Source organism: Lasioglossum baleicum, chromosome 16 (genome assembly GCF_051020765.1).
Source record: "Lasioglossum baleicum chromosome 16, iyLasBale1, whole genome shotgun sequence".
NCBI classification, from domain to species: domain Eukaryota; kingdom Metazoa; phylum Arthropoda; class Insecta; order Hymenoptera; family Halictidae; genus Lasioglossum; species Lasioglossum baleicum.
The window spans coordinates 4,169,066-4,192,890 of record NC_134944.1 but is presented as its reverse complement, the minus strand read 5'-3'; the positions used below and the strand labels follow the sequence as shown (position 1 = coordinate 4,192,890).

The 23,825-nt window shown below is 40.6% G+C and overlaps 1 protein-coding gene across 11 annotated transcripts in view; it reads right to left on the bottom strand.

The window, feature by feature from the left end:
* LOC143217291 (EGFR adapter protein) overlaps positions 1-23,825 on the bottom strand; it is a 209,521-nt gene that overhangs the window by 140,641 nt on the left and 45,055 nt on the right. For 2 of the 11 annotated variants that reach the window (XM_076441399.1, XM_076441400.1), the window contains exon 1: positions 9,035-9,629. The exons of the other annotated variants lie outside the window; for them this stretch is intronic. The gene's annotated coding sequence lies outside the window, so the exon portion shown is untranslated. Of the gene's footprint in view, positions 1-9,034; positions 9,630-23,825 lie in introns of those variants that run through there. 11 annotated transcript variants of the gene reach the window in all.

The window sequence follows — 23,825 nt, the reverse complement described above, 5'->3', positions numbered from 1 at the left end:
TTATCAGTTCATCCGTACCCGGTCCGCGCGTCGCTGCCAGCGAAACAACAACTCGCGCAGCGTCACGTTCAGCTGCGCGAGATTATGTCGATCACGGTCAACCCAGATATCACCGATCGGCCTCTTGATCATATATTGTTGTCGTCGATGATAAGCTCGCTCGCCTTATGAAAATGGCCGCAGTTCGACCTGAATTACAGTGGCCGATTACATCGTTAGAGTTACCTGGATTAATTGACAATTTCGGATTAACACTTTCCACTCGAATTTAGAAATTTGATAACAGTAAATCCTGTATTAACGCAAAAATATATCCCCTCCACTGTAGTGATGTGATCTCGGCTCGGGTATATGGGTGTGAACCACTACTAATGCGACGCGGCGAGTCCTCGCAATGCAACACCAATATTAAATCTTTTTTATTATTACTTATTTTTTAATGAAACTTTCATCAATATATCTGTGGCATTTTGCTGATTAAAATAAGACCAAACACGATATAATTTCAACTGTATTTAGTAGTTTAATTGACGATGAACGTTTCGGGCGTAAGGAAGGACAGCGTATGGGAAAGAAAGAGACGCGGAAAGTCGCGATCGCTTCGGCCGCGCGCGGTCTCTCTTTACACGCTGTGTTCGGCTCGGCCTCTGATGCTCAAAAAAGTAGTGTCCCGACTACGATAAATGCAAACGAACCTTCCCGAGGCTGAAAATTAACAATTTACGCAAATTCTACTTTTTTTTAAAAAATGTTGCGGGCCCCCTTTCTCCCCCAAAACAATTTAATACATACTAAAATATTAGCCCTCTTATGTTCGTTAGATTCCAAGGAAACAGCTTGTAACACTTTATCTGGTACACCCTGTATATGGTCTAAGGGCCAGATCAGAGTTGTGCTAATTCAATTACAATGTAATTCAATTACTTCGTAATTATAATTCCTGGAGTAACTCAATTGTAATTCTGCACAACTCTGGGCCAGATCAGGGAATCGACTCCAGGGGATTACCCCTCCCTGCCAGTACCGGATTACTCACGTGACCGGGCGGCAGCGTGGGGGAACAGATAATAGATTGATAATGATATCGAAAGTCACACACTCTGTATATCTGTACATTTGGAATTCAGTTAATAAACGCATTGTACTTTCACGAGAGTTTTGCATAACTTTTCCGCTTCGCACGTTTCATTTAATTCTCCCGTGTCCAGCGAGACGCAGATAGCTGGCTTGAATTCTCGGATAAAAAGCAATTGCGATTGTAAATCGACGGATAAACAATTGCTGAAAGAAATAATTTGCTCGCGGAAGGATTAAACGAGGCGGGTGAAGCAGATTATTTAAAATTTAAACGAATCTGTATAAAGGCATGAAGTTACAATGAATCCATTGGATTGTTATTTTAATCATAATGTTTTTATCGAGAGGTGTATATGCATTTCTAACAAAGAAGAAAAATTGCCAAGGAAACTCAGGTGACAAGTGTACCGGGGTCCCGAGGTCTTGTCAGTTTTTCCTTTTCAACAAGCGGTTCTTGCCTTCGTTCTCGTTTTTTATTCCTTCGTCGCAGCAATCTATTTGTTTCACAGGTCGATGGGTACGAAACCAATCAGTGTAACCCGCTCGAATGGAAGGCCCCGCAGGTGCACAAAGAGACGCTGTGCTGTTCGAAAAGCGAACAGAATATTACGCAAATTCCAAAAACACCGACAGGACCTCCCCCCCAACTCTCGGTTCCGCGTGATTTTCCGTGAATGCGTATTTTTTTCGCGCAAAGTCAATACGACGATGCTCCCTCTGTGCGAGGGCCGATCGCCATTTCTTTTCGCCCGGTTTCACCGCTGCGCGCTTCTCAAAGTGTTCGGAAAAAATGTTTTCGAGAAATGTTTCCACAAAGGTTTTCGAGAAACATTTTCACAATGGTTTTCGAGAGACACTGTCACAAATGTTTTCAAGAAACATTTCCACAAATGTTTTCAGTAAAATCGAACCTCCCTTGTCATTATTAATTTATCGTGTAAATAAACGACACGCTTCATGCAGAATGCAGTGAACGTTAAAGGAATCAGGAGATAATTCTATTAAGAAACAATCACATTGTCACAACTGGACCGCGGATTTTTCCGCAAAATAGATTCGGTCTACATTCATTGCAAGATACAGGAGCTACATATACATTTATTTCTTTTCTAAATTATTTTAACACGTCGAAGATAATATACAAGAGCATTTATAAATTTGTTGAATATTTTCACTGTTTTAAATTTGATCTAAGGACAACGATCCGCAGTTGAAAAATTGAAAAATTGGTTACACCGTCTTTTATTTCCAAACTTCGCTTTGAATCGGACAGATCCGCACAATGGCGGAGGTTTAATGAATTCGTTCTGGAAATCGTGTTCCATTCTTTCATTACAGAAGCCCCGATCTCTTTACAATTTCCAACGATAATATAAACTGTCGCAGACGACGACGACGACGTACCGGCGGCATTATGAATTTTCCCGGCGAGTTTTATTGCAAAAATGAAATTCTCGTATCAAAGTTTCTGGAGGGCCCGGGTAGAAAAGTTACAATTAATGCGGCGGGGTTTAATCACACATAATAGCTCGGCCATTTTCGCCGAATATGCAAGAGTCCGGCCTCCGGCTCGAAATCCGAGGTGGCTGGGACATCAATTTGCTAGCTATACTATTGTATAGCTAGTTCGTTCGATCTTCTTCGAACGTCCTGCCGACGGAATCACATTCCTGAACGAGGCTGTTCCTCTCTCTCTCTCTTCTCCCTTCAGGAAAATTCACGGGGCTACTAAAGGTTTTCGCTAAATTATTCAGAGCCAGGAGCCGACCCCGTGGAAGGGCGATTTCCTTTCGAGTGATCGATCAATTAAGTCGACGACCATCCCCGAAACAATCGTGCTTTATTATCTGACAAATCCTGGTTTCCGTTTCATTGCGGTCGTTCGTCTTGTTACGCTGTACAGTACGGAATTTTTCATCTCTTTGATCCACAGTCGGCGAGAGACTTGTCTCCACTCTACCCTTCCCCTTCCACGATGCTGCCCCCCCCCCACAATTCTACGGTCACGTGACGCGCTCCGTCTCTGGCGTGCGTGTGACACTGTGTCACGTGAATAATCTGACACTGGGACAGAGAGGGGGTAACTTCTCTCGCTCAATTCCAGTCAATTCGCGATCACAAAATTGTTTAAATGTACCGTATACATATACAGTCGGGGACAATGTTAAAAATGCACACTCTTAAAAGCCGTACAGCTTTTTTAAAATTGGTCCAAAGGGCTTAACTTTTTTTAATTATCGGTGTCAATAAATTTCTTTATGACGAATCAATTTGTGATCACAAAATTGTTTAAGAGTACTGTATATACATATACAGTTGGGAACAATGTTAAATGGACACTCTTAAAAGTCGCATAACTTTTTTAAAATTGATCCAAAGAACTTGACTTTGTTTTAATTACCAATTTCAAATAATTTCTTTATCCCAGCAACACACGATGACAAAAATCGTACACAATCCAACTGAATACAGTTTCGTCATTTTCGTAAGGTAAAACATTTGAATCGATGTTAATGCTCGCTAGGTTTATAATTGGCTCCTGTGTCTCGCAATCGGGACACAACATTTTTAACTAAACAATATTTATTGCCAGTACTCAATTCAGTAACCTGTGCAAAAAAATGAAATAGGTCGAGTAATTCGCCGCGAAAGCGTGCGGTCAAAATAATTCTGAGAAAAAGCTGGAACTAGCGTCAGAGTAAAGGTGCTGTTAATAATCGAAGCTTGTCCGCGCAACAACTTAATAGCCAATAATCCGAGCCTTTGAGGCCACTCTAAACAGAATAAAAAACCGGGTAGTAAAAGGAGGTGAAAGAAGTCCATGTGAATCTGTCGGTGAACTGGTGTTAATTGGCGAACGGTGGAGCAGCACTCGGCATATCTGGAAACGGTTGAATTTTACGATTGGTGAAAAAGAATATCACCGTAAGATCGACACCGTCTGCCGCGGCGCGCCGGTGGATATGACGCGCGCGATTCTCCCGGGTTCGATGTGTATAGGGGCTTTATGATATCGCGGTGTAATATCGGACGATATTTCCGTCACGTAAATTCGTAACGGCCCGTTCAACGGAGAGAGAGTTGAGAATTCGATTGGTAAAGGCGACGCGGTTCTCCGGGGTTGAAATGTGGCGAACGGATATACATATGTATGTACATACGTGTATGTATATGGGACAAAGGAACACGCTTAGAAACGGCTTTGTACGTTTTAAACAGTGGTTTTGACACTTTGACTGGTCGCTCCGCCGGGAACTGACCCTGCGAAACTGCGACAACAGATTTGTTTAACGACGGACCACTTGGGGAACTATTAACACTCGTTCACCCACCCCTAAATTGTTCTCAGTGCGAGCAAAATTTATTGACAGCAAAATTTCACTCGACACATTTTCTGGACACTTTTTTTATGGGACGGTTTAGACAGACTGCGGATTTTTATGCGATATAAAAATAGTCTGCATCGCGGGAAGCAGTGGTTAAATAAATAAAAAAAAACTTTTTGAAAACCACGCTTGTATGACAATGCACTAAAAAGGAGAAAATAATTTTCTTCCTGGTTCTCCATAAAATAATGAATCCAGTTGAATGATTAATTTTTCCCCAAAATTTTATTAAGCAATTAGTTCAAAATTTCTTCTGTTATAAAATTAATGTCGGAGTAGATAGAAACATTTAATATAAATTTAAATAAAATCATGACATTAGTGACTATAAAATATAATATAAACAATGATTTATTAATGTTCCTGTACGCTGTAGTTTAAGTGGAATTATTTATGGTTAATGAACCGAGTATTTGCACGAATGTTTTAAAATCAATTGACTCGGATCCGTATCTCGAAGTGAATCGTACCCATCGGTCTTCTAATTATGTTTATGAGATTAAACCGATGCTCATAATTGGGGAATAAGCTATACACAAATGTATGCTAACGAGAGACCCAGATTTCCGAGTTACGAGGCAGCGGTGAGCTAAAAATCAGAATTTATGACGAAGCAATATTCCGCGGCACAAACCAGAAGTTTCTTTGGAACCGGGAACTTTCTTTGCAAACTCCTCTATAAGTGAAACTTGAAACCTGCATAATTGACGTAAAATTTTCGAGCAACCGGGAACGTTCAACGGCGGGAGAGATCGCCGAGTGAAACTGGTGAATTTTTCTTTTATCGTATAATCACTTTGCAAATGGATGATAAATGACATGTATATATCGACACGCTACACTATGCTACACGTTCAATCTTCTGAAATGCACATACTTAACACGATCTCGACCCCCAAGCGAATTTATGGTCCCGATAACTTTCAATATTCAGCAACGCGGTTACACGGGTTATACGCGTTACACGATATAAATGAGAATTGTTTATTAAGCGTGTAAACTACAAATCTTCCGAGCTAATAACACGTTTTACAAAGTATTTCATCGAAAAGCTTTAAGGAAATTTTTTTAAAGGATTTGCTTTGAACAATTATATTGTGTCACTGTGCGTTCAATTAAATTACACAAAATCATATTACTTTTATGCACGGCCGGTATTAAAAATGACAATACACGGCTTTCGGAAAGTCGGTAATTTCTCTTTTGTTACCGTGATGGAATTTCGAACAAAAGGGTAGATTACTTTTAGTAAACTCGTTGTTGCCGGGATTTAATTACGAATGAAAAAGGTCAGTCACAGTTAATCAAATATTGTGTGTTAAGCCGTTCTTCTATTAAACTAAACAATTGATCTAACATTAAATCAATAAAACCTCTGCTGAAGAATCGCGAGTCCTAATCAAACAATTAGCAAAAGAGGCTGTAGACTGCACCCCTCTCCCCGGCAGCAATGAAAAAAAGGTCAGTCACACACTTGATAGAATATTATATTAGATCGTTCTTCTATTAAATTAAAAATCGTTCTCACATTTAATTAAAACATCGTTGTCGCATTTAATTAAAAAATCGTTCACATATTAAATTAAAAAATCGTTCTCGCATTTAATTAAAAAATCGTTCACATGTTAAATTGAAGAAAACTGTGCTGAAGAATCCCGCGAGCTAATCAAACAATTAGCAACAGATGCAGCAGAGTAAAACGTCAAAACTGCAAACTAATTTGCACACGGCGTTCCCCGGCAAGAGTTAATGCAGTCGGGGACCATTCAAATTTTTATTGAACCGTGTATGTATCGTGCGTCACGTAGAACTCCGCCGTATCAATCGCCCTCCGCATACAGAATAAAAAAAAGCGAGCGAAAGAGAGCTAGAGAGGGAGAGAGAGAGAGAGAGAGAGAGAGAGAGAGAGAGAGAGAGAGAGAGAGAGAAAGTGATAGTGCGTGATCGTGTCGCCGGGCTCAATTTACCGAAAGCAATGAATTTTTACCATACGTGACATTACGCGGTTATTTACAAAATGCTCGCACGCGAGCGATGCTCATCGCGCGATCGTTTATTTCCACTGGTTGCGCGCGCGCTCGCTGGCCGAATGTAATGAATTTTTATTGGCCACTCGGAGCACACACGTCGGTTGTATCGAACGGGGCATTTTTTAATCGTCGAATCATCGACGGCGGATACGTCATTTGCCAAGCGGAATGGATTTTTAGCGAGCCTGTCGACGGTCGACGTCGTCGTCGTCGCCGGTTAACGAACGATCAAACGATTGACCATGGGAGAGCCACCGGCCTCGGTCACTCGACATTTTTATTTTTAATTGGGCTTCTCAAACTAATTAATTCTCGTACCCCCTCTCTTCATCTACTCCTACTCCATCTACTCCACCAATCTGAATAGTGCTCGCTCGCTCTCATTCACGCGACAGAGAAAGTAACGATGGAAAAAACTCCATTGACGAACGCGCCCGGGAAAGATCCGTAATTTATGGTCGGCGTAAATGATCACGTAGAAAATACTTTTTACGCTGTCTGCCAGCCACCCCCCGACCACCGGTTTTGAAAAACTCCGTTGATTGATGTCGATCGATTGGCTTTGTTGTACTCGGTCACGCACAAGAGGCGTCCTCTATCCCTATCACATTCCTACACGGAAAAAGGAACAATTACGGAAGAGGAATTTTCACACCTTTTTCCAGCGGTTTTCGTTCCTGTTGAAAAATCGCCCAGACACTACATTTCATTTCTGTACAGTTCCTATTTCAAATTCGGCTTGCGAACATTTCTACAATTATTTTTACGATTACTAGAAATCCAAGATTTGTATGCGTGTTGATTATGCTCGCATCAATTTTTAAAAATTGGTAAAAATTGGTCAGACACTAAATTTCATTTGGGTATATTTTGTATTTCAAATTCCGGTTCGAAGCATTTTCACGATTATTTATACAATTACTAGAAATCTGACATTTTCATGCACATTTATGCATTTTTACAGAATCTTTTATCTAATCATCACAGAAAATACAATTTTAATAAACTCCTGTTTTTACAAAAAATTCTAATTTTAATAACCTGGCGTTAAAATAGTCTCTTACCATATAAATTGTTCCAAAGCAAGTTTCAGAACAACAAAGAACAGTTTACACCAACATTGTTGCGAAACGGTAGCAATCAAACATAATTCTGCCGAAAGCCCAAAACAGTAATTTCGACAGCGTAATTACCCCCACGGTTCTGCCCACTGTGCAGCAAATACGCGTTCATCAGATCCCCGGAGCATCAACTACATCAACTACGAACTTTAACATAAAATCTCGCCTAACTCCCATCGAACTACCTGCTCGCAACTCAACGACAACAGTGTACGATCAACGACAAAATAATCACAGTACTCTCTCACTATTAATCAACTTCACCAGAACCGTTTAACACAGAGAGTGATCAGAAAGAACGAAGCTTTCCCTCATTTAAGCGGCGAAAGCTCCTTTCCCCCGACACACAATCCAACAGAGATGATCCTTCATACTCTTCGCGTTTCATTTTCCTCACTATAACCACAGCATGATGCTCCCCGGGGGTGGCTACGATGTGCACCCCCGACAACACTTCCAGAATTCCCTAAGTCGTTTCGCATAAGAAGTGAAACCACCAGTCAACAAGTCGCACTGTCACCTTTTAAATCTAAGGTGCTTCATTCTTCGCGAAGTCAACCCCCGTAGAGTGAGAACGAAAAGCCTAATCGATTTCGTGTCAATTTTTTAATTCAGGAGAGCCAACAAAAGTCTAAATCATTAATGAGGATCCTCACTGGTTCTGGCTAGGTCAAGATTGTTAGGGGACACTTTTGGGGTGGAAAAACTATTTTTAATATTGCGTGTAATTTTATATGCAATGTGCAAGTCTACGGATCTTTATGCAAAATAAAAATCTTCAGAAACGATTGTGGGCAGCAGGAGTTAAATAAAAACTTATTTCACACATCCCCTAATAGTTTTTTAAAACCTGAAAAGTACATAACACTATCTCTAGATTTTTCTAATCTTCACTGTTTTATATTTCACCTAGCCAATCTCTTCATGAATTCATAAAAATCCGCAGTTTAGTAATGTGTGCATATTTTCAAACAATTTTAAAATCTTTGTCAACCACAGCCACGATGATCTCTCACTTGACAGGTGCTGTCAAAGACAAATTACGATCGTTTCACCCCCTTGCCCTTAATCTTTCTGGGTAGAAAAACCACTTTTAACAAATTTAAAAATGTTGTCAACTTCAGCCACGATGATTTCTCACTTGACACTTGCTGTCAAGGACAAATTACGATATTTTCACTCCCTTGCCCTACAATATCGAGTCTTCCCTCTTTTCTGTATAAAATTTTGAACGATGAAAAATGTCTAAACACTGTAACCACAAAATAAATAGTAGAACAAGAGGTGAAGAGCAGCTTCCTACCCAGTAAGGGTGTCTGTAAAGGTACTTTGTATATATTTCAGTGATTAATTCTAATTTTAAGGCACTTGTGGAAAGAATTGTCGTCACTATTTGTCGTTAACTTGAAGCATGGCTTACCTGTCCGACTTTAGAGCGCGTCCCGCAACCCCACCATCACATTAGGCAACCATGAACGCACAGAAAACTCGCGCAAAAGCAGCGGAAGGGGGGTGATATGAAAACAGTCCGGAATGGGGAACCGTGATACACGAATGACTCGCCGGGTGCGACTGACAGTACCGTGTTGCTCCACGTGGGCTCCAACCACCCCACGGAACCACCACAACGACGAACGGACGCGCACCTACGTGAATTACGCGCACACAGACGAAACAAACGGGAGGGGGCTGGGATCATGCGCACTCTCACGGAGCTTTCGCGGATTCGAACTTCCACTCTCTTTCCCTTTTTCTTGTTAAATGCGTAATTAGCGTTATTTCGCGGCTTTCGTGGCCGATAATTGGTTATGGAACGCATTTACCTACCCGCCCGCGCTCTGTGCTTCCGACTTGCCAACTTCCGCTTCCCCTAAATGGCTTTCTTACTGACTGTCACGTATCGGGAACCACGGGAAATCCTTTGCGTTTTGCTACTTTCAGTTCACCACTGTTGGCGAAACTATTTCACCATTAACTTGCGTTCACGCGTCGACCGCAGACCAATTTTCGCGAAAATTAATTCGTCGACCTATCTCTCCCTCTCTTTAGAATTTATTTATTATTTGTAACGTGTGCATTCTCTACGCCAGAAAAGTAATTAACGAGTCTCCAATATTCTCCTGTAGCATTTTCGACTGATTATATAATTATTCGAAAAAATAAATAAATGTCTACGTGGTTCTATGTCTTGAAATTAATCCACACAATTTTTATTTTGCATAAAAATCCGCAGTCTCCTGATATTTGTTCTAGATCTGCACTTTTCTTGTTCCTAGTTATAATAGTCTGCAAATTGGCACGTCTGCGAAGATTGTTATTCGGATTATCACTAGTCCCATTGATAATCAGTCGTCTATTGAGCGCCATGATGCAATCGACTCGATTGAATCAGTTTGAAAAGCAATCGAAACCCCATTTCGAACTAAATTTGTTTCTAACACTTTCCCACTTCAACATCTCTCGTTATTCGAGAAGTCCGCCATTTTGGTTGTCGACGGCGTACTCCAGAGATATTGTTAAAATACAATTTTAATTGTTCCGTGTCTATATGTATGTACAGTGAGTGTAAAAAGTTTTCGTACGCCCTTCAAGATAGAATAACTTTTTTACAATTGTAACAATGGACCTGATTTTTTTATAATCAATTAGGAGCATTGGTTTACGAAATGATATGAAAAGAAAGATTTTCCAAAAATTATACTTTACAAGGTACATGCAAAAATAAAAAATTTTTTACAAATTTTTTATTTGCATGTCCTTTTATATTTTTTTCGCATGTAACCTTGTAAATTATAATTTTTGAAACATTTTTTTAGTGCATATCATTTTGTAAACCAACGCCTCTAATTGATTATATAAAAATCAGGTCGTTTGGTACAATTATAAGAAAGTTATTCTACTTTAAAGAGCGTACGAATACTTTTTACACTCACTGTATATTACTCACGTGTGGTCCATTCGCCTGCAACAATACTCGAGCGTTATTTCCAATCGAGACATTCTATTGTGAATTTTCGATTTCGGTAGGTATGTACTTCGTTTACATTGCCAGTTCTGAATTATAGAAATTCATTACGTTTAATTGGAACCATTTCCATCATGGACATTTCGACGGTGAGTGCAGTTTAATGATTGCAAAATATTCCATGTTGCACGCGCCATTTATTTGTAACCTTGGGACGATGTCTGATTAAAAATGTATTACCCTCCTTTGTGAATATGCGTTTCCATTAATTGTACTTTCAATTAAATTGTACACGGAATATCGTGCGCTAACGAGAAACATTGATCTGCTGTTGCGTGATTGCATATTCGAAGAAAGTAAACACGTAGAGAAATTGTTTCGATAAAAATGATAAATGGAGAGAATTTTCTAAAAATTCTTTCTGTGCAGTCACTTCTGATGGTCGGTAGGTTCAGTGTTCAAATGGTTGCTCCGTTTAGGGTGTCCTTTTGCGGAGATGAGGATCAGCAGAGGAGTCTGTAAGATCGAGTGACGCTTTCAGAAAAATTCGATGACGCTCACGTGGGTAGATGGACTATTGTCCATCGTCGGTGTTAGGTTAGTCCTGCCCTCCCCCTTGAAAGAAGGGAGGAAAGGCTTGCGCCGGTGTTTGAAGGGGGTTGAGCGGTGGAGACCACTAATTACCAAGGCTTGTCTAAGTCGTTAAAGAGGCTATCGGGTCTACTTCTTTTACCTTGGACCGGCTTCCATCTCCTGGATCATCTGCACCCTTTTGCAGAGCGGCGTTCAGGCTGCTGGTCTGCATTCAGGCCTCAGCCAGGCGAAACGAGAAAGGCTCCGTTTCTATCTCAAGCGTGTTAATTAGACGCGCCTTTGTTTCCTTCCGGAGGAACCTCGAACGAGGCAAATATGAACGGGCGGAACGACCCTCGAATTTTGTCTCCCTGTGTCGGTGTCGCAATCGCTGTTACGACGAATTATTTATGCTGTGGGAACGTATGAAAGCTTCATAAGGGGAATATCAGACGCGGCTTTGAATTCGGCTGCTGTGCCACTGCTACTCCGCAGTTCCTACCTGACGTCAGGACTACGGGACTTTTGACAATCGCGCCGGGAACTGTCCAAATTGATAATAAGCACAACCGTCGTTAAACCCCGCTAATTATTTACCCTTACACAACTTAATTACGCGACCACTCCGCCAGCCTTGTATCAGGTCGTTCGGAAAGCGATTTCGCTTCCATTTGTTGTTACTAGACGGCGGATCTTTGTGCATTCGCATTTTAGAAAGTTTTAAAAGTGAAATTAAAATTAAATCGTTACGGGAAGAAATAGCATTTAATTTAATTTCTACTTCTTGCAACCGATGCAGACAAAAATAATTTCTATTAATCCTACGAGTGCTGTGCCGGAGTCAATTTTGACCGGGAACATCCAAATTTAAGTACTCAATTTGTGGCAATTAAACTAACTGGAATAGACAAAGTAAATTTTCAAAAATTATTAATCCAAGCTGTGAACGGTCCTAAGCATTTGCCAATTGCGTAGCTATAAAAATCGTCGGTAGTCCGAGGGTTAAGTCGAGCGAAACATTTACAAAACGATGCAACGGCTAGAGAACTCGACCGTTAACGCATGCAAATTTCTAAAAACCGTTCCAACACGAAAGTTACTCGGTTCGGTGTAATATTGTGCAGAATATTTCGTAACAAAAAATTCTTTCACCGCACCGTAAAATATCGTTTCCGAGGATCTACCTAACAACGTGTACGAATTCGATCATCGTCAAAGGGTGTTTCTAAGCGAGCACTTAGCGCGGCAAGTTCCTTATATCATTTCAGAAAGAAACACGCGCTTCTTCGGAACGAAGTTGAACGTAACCAGGTAACATCGTCTTCTCCTTTAACCCAGCCCTCCCTTTCGCTTTCTCGTCCTGCTTCCTTGATCTTTCCCTTTCTTCCTTTGTTCAGCTGGGAACAGAGGGACGGTCGAAATCTCGCAAAGCTCGCCATCAAGCTCCACCTCAAGAACAGGCTGGGTGTTTACAGTTCAATTACCCGTGGCATCGCCCATGCAATTATTAGTATTTGCATGATTCAGTAACCGAAGGAGCGTGCCTCGGCGCGTCTGGAGATGTCTCTGTCTTTCTCCCACTACGAAGGTGGAGTGGGGAGACTGTTACGAAGGTTCTGTCCTCCAAAAGAATTCTAGGTTCGAACACTACACGTCCTATCACCGGTAGAACGACCAGTCCAGATTTTTCTTGACAGTTATTGGAATGATAAAAATGTTTCCGTGGGAAATAAATACAAAAATAATGTAACACCAATGTAATCTAAAGGGGCCTATATTCACGATCATTTTGCGCAACAATTATTGTGGAGCATGATGTTACGCAAATCCAAATTTTATTCACGTTGACACATTATTTGAGCAATCTTAAGCTACATGTAACAATACTGAACTTGCTAACTAAACCAATCGGTTTAAATAATTAATAAATAGATAATAGAAATTATTAACACATTATCTACCGGTGATTATTCCACAATTGTTGAATTGTGTTTCAAAGAATCCTTTGAATAGCAATAACAACTTTAATCATAAACCAACAACTCACCCTGAATAACAAAATCCAATAAGTTCCGCCGGGATTACTGTGTACAAGAAGATTTTTAAGCTTCAATTTGTTACAGCACAATTATTGAAAATCTTATTAATGAAGTGTTAAAATATTAGTGGATCTTCCAGCTTTAGATTTCTCGAATCGAGCGATCGCGTTACATTGGATAAGTTTTGAATGGCACATAAGACAGAGAGCGTGGAAGCGAAGATTTTTCACGACGAACACGAAGCAATAGTTATTCTATAGAAAAGTCGAAGAAAGATGAAACGCGTCACGTTCCGCAATGAGAAAGGCTTTCTTCCTTGCAGTTTGCACTGGATGCTGAAGCTGCGCGTTTTAACGAGCACAGAAATATTCCACTTTCCGAACCCGCGTCGCGCTCTCTTCCCCCATTCGCTACCCTTCCATCCTTCTTTGTTTCTTCCTTTCGCTCGTTTCCGTTCCTTCCATCGATTTGTGAAATTTTCCCGGAATATTACACCGGGGTTTCGTTTTCCGAGTTTTTCTTCTCCCTAAAGAGAGATTCTTTTCAATTCTGTCGTCCCTTTCTTATGATTCCTTTTTCGCCTTCATTTGCCTACCACTCCGGCGGATCCTTGAATTGCCCGGTCGATTAATCGATTAACGGCCGCACTAATGGCTACAAATTCCCTCGAATGATACTAAAGCAGAAAATCCGATTCATTGAACCACCCTTTTTTTTCACTTTAATGCGATTTCTGAAATTCCCAACCGCCAGTAAATACAGTGACTCCCACTAATAAGTATTCGGACACTCTTTAAAAGCAGGGACCAAAAGTAACAGTTATTCTAAAATTTCATTTGAATTTTTAATATACCAAGAAAATCGTTGAAATTCTGATATGATCTTCAGAGTACCTCTACTGAAAGTCCCGCAAGACGCGCGAATTCAATATGGCCGCCAGCACGGGTCATTTCCCGATTCCATCGAGCCATGACTTTCATAAACGCGTGTAAATACTTCACTCCCGAGCTTGTCAACGAAAATCCTGCGAACGGTAGCATAAATATGAATTCAGCTAACATATTACAGATCGAAAGAAATTTATCGTTCACGCCTCATCAATCATTTCATTAGAACGTGCAACGTCAATAACGTTTATGCTGTTACAGTGTGGTTTACACCCCACAACCGAGCTGCGTGGAATACATGAATATTTATCGCATTTTCAAGCAGCACAGAGATTATTGTTCTCGCATATTTTATTTTAAACCATGCAATTTATATTCAATATCAATTATCAGGGTCTGTTCTAGTTTCACTAATTTACCAATAAATTATGTAGAATTTATAAATTAACTTTGTACAATGAAATTATAATTGGATTTGGTGGTATTGACGTTAATGGTATTTCTGCTGGCTGAATCTTTCTGATTAAGATAAGATCTAATGCGTTATTAGTTCCCATGATTCCCCGGAGTTCTCTTCGAAATATGAACAGAGTTGTAAAAGACTGTCAGGAAATTATGTGTTATCTCACATGTCCCTTCGGTCTATAGACCCTTAACCTCCGTAATGTCCTGTCCAAAATCGTCGGAAGAATCAGTAAAAGAAGGGAGAAATTGGTTCGGAAAGATCCTTCTGCGGCATCAAGAAAGAGATTAAAGTGCTGTTATTCCCCTGTTTTCCCGTCGGAAATGAGCTACCAGAATCGATCGTGAACCGATATTTTCGAACTTTATGAGGAGGACGATGAGGTCATCGTTGATATTGACCACAGGCGTTCTATTTTCATTTTTGACCCAAATACGACTCGAATTCGCCCCGAAAGGCTCTTGCGTCCTCCCTTCGAGCACACAATTTCGTAGTCTCTCGATAAACTGTTTGAGAAATTCATTAAAATGTTATGCACAAGAGACAAAACAATTGAAAAATGTTTTCTTGCGTAAATATAGCGTGCAACAAAGGGAAGGAAGGGATTATCACTGGAACATTGACTCGGCACCCTACGGCCCTACAGGACACGGATCACTGATTTTATTGAGGCTTGAGTCATTGACATTTATGCTACAGCGTTCGATCATCGTTTCATGCGCAAAAGACTCCCTTCAACCCCTATAATTAAATTATTTAGATATCAGATGGAAACGATCAAACAAAAGCATACTAAAATTAAAAGAGACGTGGTTAAAAATTTATGGGCGATCTTAAAAGACCTTAATTGGTCGAAGATGTATGCACATCGATGTCGAATTTTTCATTCGTTCGTCGAGCAAACGGCAGCTTCTCTTCCGCTGACAATTGTCTTATCTGACATCTACAGTCTTCGCGAAGAGCAGTTATCGCTCGAATTCGGGACGATTTCACCCACACCCTCCGCGAACGATCTGATATTCACCAAGTTCGGGAACAAATGGGGAAAGCCGGCTAACTGCGCCGATGGCAGCAGTCAAGTTTGCCCATTCGAATTTCAACGACAACGGTCAATGACGCAGCTATCCTGTCCTCGTAAAACCGTCGATCCGTGAGACGGACATGCGAAGACGAACAGCGTTTCCGCAGAACTAATTTCCGTGAGAGAACTGGGGGGGAAAACGGCGACATTAATCTGCTGCGAGATACCCCGAGAGTGTCGGCTCGTACTACGACGTCGCTCCGATTACCGATTGCTTTGCTCTTTGTTCTAATCGCTGATGTCCTCCGCGAATTAACATCCCTCGTTCATGATCCCCCCTCTTTTTTTACGGAGGGATTTGAATTTCGTCTGTTCGACGACGATCCTTCCTCATTCTATCGATGGTCTTTCAAACATAATCAATATCATCGAAGTACGTACTGCAATAATAACAATCACATTTTTAATTTTTCAACGAATTCATTTCATCATGGAAAAAAGAATTTATCAATCGAATTGCTGCAATGTTCTAACTTAATGTTTTGCAATTGTTATATTTCCATTTCCTATGGTTTTTTTAAATTTCATGGGTGTGAAATTGATAGAATAACTCTTACGATACTTAAATGTGTAGTAACTGATTACTAGACTGCGAATTTTATGCATTTATGACGAAAATGGGCAAAGATTTAAGGACATCAGTGTATTAATTTCAGCTTAATAAGATAATTAAAAGAGAAAAGAACTTTCTATTTGGCTCCTGTGTCTTGCAATCAATGCGAACATTTTCTATTTTACATGAAGATCCGCAGTCTACTGATTACATACCAACATATTTAGCAATGTAAATAGTATTTTGAATAATGGTACGCAATTTTTAGCGGCGCCTAAGAGTCACCACTCGAGTGCTAAGGGTTAACATATAAAAAGAATGGTCGAAGTTCACTCGCTTTGGAAAATACTCGACCAAAATGGAATCTATTATGACTGGGTTCTTTTGCGTACGAAAGTGTACATCGAAATCTCGTCCCCGATGATTCGAGTGGCTGGTTTCCATCGGAGGGCGTAGTTCGCGCCCCCGCTGCGCGGAAAAGGGGATGATGGACGCGCGCGGACGCATTGAAGAATCGCTTCGACAGTAGACCGCTGCCAGGAAAACAGTTTTGCAGGAAACGCGAATGGGAACGAGAAAGAGAGCATGGGGGGAAAGAGCCATGGGTAGTCGAACGGGAAAAACCGGAAGCCGAGGACCACCCGCCATAGGTTTTCTTTATTGCGAACGACGGGGGTCTCGTCGCGCGTTCGTAGATCGGCAAGGTGGAGAAACTCGTGCGAGGGTGCCAAGCCACTCGTTTTACATCGTATAAAGAGCCTGCTAGGCTTCGAGTGTACATATTTTTTTCGGCCACTTTTTCTCGGCGCTCGGCGGACTCTTAAATTGGCTGTTGATCAAAGAATCCCAGCTAAGGAGGAATGTTGTTGCCGCGCGGGAACGACTCCTGTCTCTTTTTGCAACGGGCGACTCGGATCCCGTGAAATACACGCGTATTTCCCTGAACGGCCGACGCGACGCGTTGCGACCGTATAAATTACGAACGCCGTTCCAGCCGTCTGGATTGTAGAGTTTGTTTACCAAATCTGAGAATGTAAGAGCGTTTCGAGTCTTTATTTTTCTTCGCGGCGCTTTTCCATTGGGGTACTGTAATTAATTCATCTTTAAAAGGGTAACTTCGTTTGACCAGACTACTTTGGAATTATTGCGATCTTTAACGCAGGCCTGTGCTACTTTCTTGCAATTGACGCAACCAATTTTCATTTTGACACAAAGATCCGCCTACTAATAAAGCACGTTTAAAATGTGCCAATATACTCTCTGCTTGCAATTGTCAGAACAGAATCATTAATACTATTTGAGCCACTATGGACTTTGTCAACTAATCTTACTTGTCCTTGGTATTACGGAGCTCGTCGGTCTCTTTGTGGCCGGCTAGAACAAGTCCCGGAACGAGGAATAATAGAAAGAGAAAAATATATCCAACAGATGTTCGGATTTCGGGGGCGAAAGTTCGTCGTCGGGGAGTTCGCTGCAGAAGTATCTGTTGTATCCTGTGTGAAATATTAGGTCACATCCAGAGAACACCTGACAATCTGTACTGTCGGTCGTTGAGAGTTTCGGGATGCGTGCCAAGTGCCCGCGCTTTGTTTCGAAAGCTCGCGAAGTAGGAGTTAAAAGGAGCGAAAGGAGAAGCGAACGGGAAGAAGGAGGTGGAGGAGGAGAGGAATGAAAGGGTACGTCGGTGGTAATCGTACCTTTCTTTGTTTCTGTAGTTAAAAGCTATTACACCGCGATCGAATGCACTTAAAGCGTCAGCCTCCAGTATTTTCTGTTCTACTCGGGCCCCGTATCTCTCTTCTTTACGAGCGCAAATTACGAACGGGTTAAAGATAAATCGACTGCGATCCCTCGCTCTAGTTTACCGGGGAAAAAAAAACTTGATTTCACTGGGCCGTCCGCCATTTGTCCGTCAAATTCGGTATGAAAATGCTCGGTTTACTTGACCCTCGTTCCCGGGTTCCGCGAGCATCTGAGAGTCCAATGAAACATATTCTTAGGAATTTTTTAAAAACGAATGTAAGTTGTGAATGTAATAAAATTTGTATGAATGTAATGAATTTGTGAATGCAATAAAATATGTATGAATGTGTAATTTATTTGTGAATATAATGAATTTGTGAATGTAATAAAATATGTATGAATGTGTAATAAACTATGTATGTGAATGTAATGAATTGGTGAATGTAATTAAATATGTATGAATGTGTAATGAATTTGTGAATGTAATAACATATGTATGTATGAATGTGTGTGTAATGAATTTGTGAATATAATAAAAAATAAAATATTTTAATAAGAAAAAAGTAGTATGTGTGTGTGCGTGTGTGTTTAGTATCTTTTAATATGCATTGAATAATCTATAAAAGTTTAAAGTTGGTATCTTCTCAGCTGTAAAAAGTCCCTTTAAAAAATATCCTATAACCACTATATGCTTGAAAATGTTGAAACGTTGTTTTCAGAACATTCTGAAATCTGTAAGTTAAAGGCTAATATTTTGAAAAAAATGTTGAGACGTTGTCTTTAGCTGTTGCAGTAGACTTAAAGGTGGTAGGTTGTAACCGGCGGCGCGCTCGCCACGTGGCTGACGTAATTTAGAGTGGAAGAAGTGTCCTTGTGTAGCCGATTGCTTTTGTCCGGGCTGTAGTGACCGAATGAAACATGGAGCGTACGCTTTCGAATACAAGCATCGGACATGTTTATCTTCCTGTCAAAACAATACCGCTGTTCCGATATCATTGTTCAGAATGATGTATGTATGTATCGGGGCAGTCGCGCTTTAAACCTTTTAAACCTGTCCAGAGGGCAACCGTACCTTTTCTATAGCGTCTACAGTAATGGGTTAGAAAAGGCTCTTAGCAAGTGCTTTAGGTAGGCGTTTTCGATCGCACTGTAGTACCTTTTAACCGCGGAAAAAGGCAAAAGGTACCGGGAAATGTACCTCCTGTCTTTCACTGCCTTCCCACCGCCTTTCCGACTTCTTGTTTACCTTCTTTGTGCCTCCTTTTCCTTTAACAGCGAGTCTTTCATTATATTGTCAATCCGAAACGCTCCTTCCTGCATCCTAACTGAAAAATTATCATACCGCGTTCTACTACACACTCGGCGGCAAAATTCACCTCGCGAAAGTTAATGACCTTTATACAATTGGAGGAAAAAAGTAGGGATCACGATTATTTACTTTTTTAAAATTGGAACGAAATCTTTCAGATACATATCAGAAGGGCTGGTTTACTAAAAATTACTATTTATCAAAATTTCGATAAAGAAAGTAGGGGACACAATTTTTTACTTTTCTAAAAATTGGACCGAATTCCTTTGAGATATCAGAAGGGCTGGATTATTAAAAATTATTATTTATCGAAATTGCGATGAAGAAAGTAGGGGTCACGATTTTTCACTGTTCCAAAATTGGAGCGAATCCAATTTTTTCGAATATCAGAAGGACTAGGTTACTAAAAATTACTATTTACGAAATTGCGATGAAAAAAAGTTCCAATTTCCAACTTTTTAAAAATTGGACCGAGCGACTCGAATTTTTTCTAGATGATTTACATAAAGTTTTTGTATTTGTACAAACACTTACAACTTATGCCAGAAATTATAATGAAGAAAATTGATTGGACGTCCATTTTTCCAGACTTTGCTCAGAGTCTCGCCACTACCTGGTGATTTGGGGGTGGTTTGGCGAGGACATGTCGAAAAAGCAAATGATCCCGGTAAACGATGGCCCCCGTTTCCTTGACCTTTTGCCGGTCGTATCGTGATCAGCGCCCATTTAAAATTTACATGGGCCGCTCGTCAGAAGTTCAATTTATTTTCGACGCGGCCGGGTGCGCCCTCGCAGTTTTATTAGTATTTACGAAGCGGCGGAAGGTACGCGATACGACGCGCAAAGTAAAAGTTGAACCGGCTGCTGTTTGGCCGCCGTTCAACGGTCCCGTAGCAAGGCATCAACCGGATTCGATACATTACTTCGGATTAATATTTCCTAGTCCTGCCACCTGCCGAACACATAAATTTACCTGAAAGCGAGCACATACGTTCGAGTCCTTCCGGTTTGATACCGGGGAAACTAACCGCTAATACGAAACAACCCCTGAAAGCGAAGATAGTAAAAATAATAAAACACAGGCTGGCAAATATTTGATCGCTAATGGTAATTACAGTCTGCAGAAAAAGAAAGCATTTTCTATGATATTCAATGATTTGTACAATGTGCAAAGTATTCGTACACCTTTTAAAAGCTAACAACTTTTTTATAATTGTACCAAACGACCTGATCTTTAATAATCAATTAGAAGCATTTGTTTACGAAATCATATGCAAAAAACATTTTCTTCGTTACAAATAACATAAATGTATAAATAACATAGATCTACAAAACATATATTTTAAATTTTCATTAAAGGCCCAAATGAAAGAGTTTTAAATTAGTTCGAGTTAAACATTAATGTAAAATTTATCTTATTTCAGGCAAATATTCCACTTCCTCTAAATTGGAATTTGCATAAACATTCACGGTGCATTAGTTAAATGTAATTACCTACAGTGTGTATACAATTTTCAGTGTACTCAGTAGAAACAGACCGTAAATGTGCAAGCAAATCGTCGCTTGATTTAAGTGAATACAGACATCATAAGTCAGACACGTCGGTTCGAACATTCCATCTAACGAAGCCACTATTTTACACTCACCGATATTTCATTGTCAATTTATACGGAAATGAAAAACTCATTAAACGTCGTGCGTGCTCGTTAAAACACACAGTTAACAAGTCTCTGGTAATTAACTTGGTGTTAGATAAGAACATGTCATTTTCCTGGCTATTTACAGTGTGATTAAACAGACGAACGCAACACAAACGCGATCGACATTTTTCTAAACAATTGTAAGAAACAGTTAATTTCTTCTATCATTAATTTGAATAATTTCTTGAATATTTCAGGCATCGTATGTAAGTGCATTTCTGTTTAAACCAGGAAACTTTCTTTGTAGGAGTATATCCAGTGGAACTAGGATGAGCCTAGGGGTTCTTAGCGGATGCTAACGAAGTGCAACGACAGTGTAAGTTCCACAGCAAAGGCTATTCGTCCCCAAGTCACCACCATTTGTATTCATTTTCCGTCAGCGTGGTTGTACTCGGCAAAGTAATTCGGCTTTTGCGCTGAGCATTTTGATTTATCGCCACGATAAAAGCAACATTAGACCCGTCGGAACAGCCGCGCCACGTACCGTTCGAGTCCCCGGAGTGCAGCGTATTATCTACTCTTAACAACCTTCGAAAGCGAGCGGTAACGAGCTGACACACGGCAGCCGCGGTTTCCACAGTCTTATAATAAACGTTTGATACGAAAGATAGCCGACGACATCAACTATGGGTGGTGGCTCTCCCTATCAGTTTTCGCAATACCGCAGATTTATATTCTACCCCCGCGAGATGAATCACACACCATTACCGCATTCCATAGATTAGAACGTGTTAATTTCAAACTTTCCCACATGGTATTTGCTCCGGCAAATCTCTCGCCAAAATAAATATTTCGGACGACAGCTCTTTACGCACCGACACGTCCCCATCCACGTTCGGTGTCATTTTAACCGTTTGCACTCGAATGGCGACTGTAAGGCGCCAGTAAAAATGGCCACACCATTATTCAATATTATTAAATTCGTCTGTTTCCTATAAATTGTGAAAAGCTCAACTGTTACATGAGAAAACTGGTTAAATTTCATGTGCCCAACGTAAAAAAGATTACACAGAATAAAAATGTTCTGGCTCGAAAGAAATAATTTTGAGTTTCGAATTAAAATTGCTTCGAGTGCAAAGGGTTAAAAATTGGTGTAAAAGATTCTCATTGAAGGAAATAAAATATTTGAAAAGTTTTTGCTTCGTTTGACTAGATGAAATTCAGAATTGTAGTAAAATTTTGAAAATTGAAGCTGTCAATGTCGCATCTATTAAAATTATTAAGAGAAGAAAGAACATTCTATTTGGTTTCTATTTCACGCAATCGACGCGGACGCATAAAGATTAATAAAGACTAATAAAGAGAAAAAGCAGTAGATTACACACGTGTGGAGTGAATAAATCACACAGCGAAACATCGAAAGAGATTAAAATCGCGTCTGGTAGTCTCCGCTATTAGCGAAGGGAGATCGAAGGCTTCGTTCATTATCCGTTGGATCGTGAATCGATATCCGCGCGCACTTTATTATGCCACTAAAGTGTAAGTTCCGTAACGCGGCGAGGCTCGAGATATTAAAAGCTTGAATAGAATCTCCCGCGTCACCCTAACGAAACTACTCGCCTACCTTCGCTCGGTTACGGCAGATAGATGAAGAGGAGAATCGGGAAGAGTGTCTTTCACCGATGGGAGAAGGTACGAAATAATTCCTTCGGCGATAGAAGTGTACGGATGCACAATAGACGTAAAAGTTTTTCAAACAATGGAATCATTCAGCCTTTCCTGGACATCTTTCCGGACGGTCAATGAGCGCTCGTCCCCCTAAGTGCTCGAGCCGACTCCGCGGCTACAGGTCACCCCATATTACGTGGACACAGGCGATTCTATTTGGTTTCCTCTACACACATTGTTTTACGATCGGTTGAACGAACGACACACGGCAATCTCCCCGCATATTATTCATTAATTTACTGTACTGTGTATTATTCATTTATTACATTATATTATCTTTCAAATAATTCGTTCGGATAATATTGGGTTGGCAAAAAAATAATTTCGGTATTTCAAGGTGAAAGAGACAGCCCAATTTTTCTATTCAAGCAATTATTTTCCCTTACGTTCGATGATCTTTTGCCAGAAAGAACAAACAAGAATATATTTTATTGATTAAAGTTCATCGCTTGAATAAAGAAATTCGGTTTTGTTTCACCTTAAAAAATATAAAAATTCGCTGGAAGATAGACCCGGTCACGTTTGGTCTTCAATCGTTAAGAGAGGAACAGTTTCGCGACTCACTATGAGCACAGCGAACTATAATCCGGTCTATTATCGCGAGCTAGGAGGTCCGCTGGCAGGTTCGATAATCCAAAGTAAACAGGCAAATATAAAATTTGATTTTGAGGAAGTAATTTTGCAATTTCATTGAACGCGGTGGCAAACAATCGAAGTATTCCCATCGAAGGAAATAATGGAAGACCAAATACCGGTCTGTTATCCTGGGGAAAAGCGGCGCGACGGTATGGCAGTCGTGAACTCTCCCCGGCTACGTCTGTAGCGAGGCCCTGAAGAAAGACGGAAGAAGATATAAGAAGAAGGAAGGAGTATTTACACATGAATACAGGCAGAGCTTATCGCTACGTGAATGGAGCCACGGGGATATATTGGTTCGACAAAGACTCGATGAAGGCACGGCACGGTATCGAACTTATGTGCCTAGGGATGAGGACGAGAACTGAAACGTCTGCTTGCTCGCGATATTAGAATCCCGGCATATTTTTCCAGTGCCCCTATAACGCGCGCTACTTTATGGCGGTGCGTCGCCAACAAATTATTCACCGGCAATAACATCGCCGTGGAGGCCGCGGTTAAACATTCCGCCGCGCCGGAGGTACGACCCGTCAAAAAGGTATTGGCGCACAGTGATTGCTATTTCTCCGGCGACGTCGCTGTGTTTCCGAAACC